A 2,610-nucleotide genomic window follows, 5' to 3' on the forward strand; every position below is an offset into this window, starting at 1 on the left:
AGGATGAAGATGTGGGCAGAGAGGGAGACAGAGACCATGCAAGATCCTGGAAACTTCACCCCAGGGCCCAGTAACCCCGGCTGTAGGCTGCCCTTCTGCCTGAGCCCAGCCTGAGCTGGTTTGTGTCTGGAAGTCCCAGGCTCAGGCGGACAAGGTGTAATGATTCACGTGGCAGCTGCCACTCAGCACATTCCAGCCGCAGCCCCCGGTGCCCAGCACGTAAGGCTGCTGGCCCCATCCACCCCTCAGCCACTGGAGTACATTCCTAGGCCCCCAGCCCCAGGAACCACCTCTCCCTCAGTCTTCTAGGCTCCTGGAGAGGGTACCACATGTTACAGTTTCCAAAGTACTTTTTGGTTCCCAAGCTAGAAAGGGAGGTCATTACCTGGCCTCCAGGTGGGGGAAACTGAGGCCCACAGAGCAGAATGGGCTGGCCAGGGTACATAGCAAGCCTGTGACCAGCAACACTTACGCTACTCTGAAGTGTGCTGCTCCCAGGATGCATGGCCATTCTGTGACCAGGCCAGCGGGGGCCAGACCTCAGCTCCACAGGTGAGTGGGCAGTTGTGTCTAAAGCGGGAAGAGCTCCCCTGCTGTCTGAAAGCTTTCCTGCTCCCGACTCTCCACTCAGAGCCTCTCCCTCTGCTGCGTCCACATGCACCACCCTGCTCTTCCACATTCCCATCCTCACTGGCCAGGGAATCGGGAGGCTGGGGCCTATTCTGTCCCGACCTGTGGGGCGCTGAGCTGGGCCCCTTGCTGCTCATGGCCTCAGTTTCCTGATCTGTCGTTAACAGATGGGCAGCTTGAGGCTCAAAGGGGTCTTGGATGCAGGGAGTCGTATGGGTCTGAAAACCCGAAGCCCTTTCTCCCTCAAGCCTTGGGGCCGCTCGCGCAGGCCAGCCTGTGTTCCTCCAGTGGGCCCCAGCCCAGGGCTCTGAGGGGCAAGTCCAGCCCTCAGCTCCGGGGACAGGAAGTCGTATTTTGGTCCTGGGTCCTGGGGAAAGAGGCAGGGGGAGAATGGCCGCTCAGACCCAGCCATGTTTACTCGGGCTGGCCCCCTTCGAAGCTCAACAGGCTCCCATTCATTGGGAGCCCCATAAACCCTTTGGGGCTCCCTGAGGTTCAGAACGCCTAGACGCCAAGCCTGGCTGCCGCCCCCAGACCCGCTGGGGGCCATGGGCAGCAGGTGGGGCAGGAGTGAGGCAGGACTGGGGACGGTGGGCGGGAGCCTCAGACACACCTCAGTTTCCAGGTCTTTGCATTGGAGGAACGTTTCCTGCCCCACGCACGTTGCTGAGCAGTTGGGGAATCCAGGGAGATGGTGGAGGTTGAAGTGCTCCTTCGATGGCCCCTTCAAAACTGTTTTCTCAGATCAGGCCCCAGAAGGCAGGGCTGTGTCTCCTCAGACCAGGCTCCTGCGGGCCTGTCTTCACGTTGTATGGCCTTCGAGGCAAGCCTGAGACTGCAGCAGCCCAAACCAGAGCTGATTTCCTTGTGGAGAGCCCATACCTGGCCTTGGGCTGTTGACACTCTGCACTCCGGCAGGGTGGGCATGGGCACACATCCCACCGGAGTAGGGGAAGTCTCTCGTCTTCTCCAGCCCTCTCGTCCTCATCTGTTCAACGGGGTCTTCATCGGAAGCAGAAACATTGGGATTGGACAGGTTGTTGAGGGGCGAGGCCCTAGGTCTGCTTACCCTGGTGTTGCATGCTTTCTGCAGCCCTCCAATTGCACCTTATTTGGGGGGTTAAAGCATTGTCCAGTGGTCCCTGGAAATGGAAAGGAGGCAGCAGCAGCGTTTGGTGGGGAGAACTGTGGCTTGGGGGTTCAAACCCTGCCCAGCTTCCCCACTGAACCTTGAAACCCCCTTGAAACAATTCCATCCCCACCTTCAGTTCCTCCAGCCACTGACTGGGGCTGGGGTGGACACTAGTGCAAAACCCCTCAGCCCTGCTGTTCCCAGGGGCAGCTCTGAGGGAGACCCCTGGTGGTATGGGGCAGGGGTAGGAGAAAGACCTCCTACCCCGGATCCCTTTTCAGCAGCACATCCCCCCACATGCCCCGGGCAACCTGGCCAGCCACTGGGGACCCTGGTGGGGGGCCAGAGGGGGTCTTGTTTCCCAGACGCCTTCCGGGTGGGGTGTGACTTCCCGCTCCAGGGGTTGTAAAATCCCCAGAAGCCTGGTGGGTCTCTAGTGTGTGTGAGGGGGGGTCTGTGCCTCGGAATAGCCCCCTCCCAGGCGTGTTTGACACGTGTTTCCGCCTCTCCCGGCATGGGCTCCCGCAGCTGCTATTTATAACCTTTAAGAGCTCCTGCCGACTGCAAAGTTTTCTTAAACTCAAAATATCACCGAGGTCCTGGGCACGCGTTCCAGAGGCTGGCTGGGCCCTGCGGTTTGAAGGGAGGAGGGGGCCAGGAAGGAGAAGGCAGTGGGGAGGGGGTTAGCTCAGACACTGGATCCTTGCTGGGGGCTGTGTCAGGGAGACCTTGGGTGGCGAACCCTTAGTCTTGACACTCTGGCCCTGTTTGGGCCTGGAGGAGCCCTCTATGTGGGTGGTCCCGGCTCTAGCTGGGCCATCTCTCCGGGCCTCAGTTTCCTCTCATCC

Source organism: Lemur catta, chromosome 18 (genome assembly GCF_020740605.2).
Source record: "Lemur catta isolate mLemCat1 chromosome 18, mLemCat1.pri, whole genome shotgun sequence".
NCBI lineage: Eukaryota > Metazoa > Chordata > Mammalia > Primates > Lemuridae > Lemur > Lemur catta.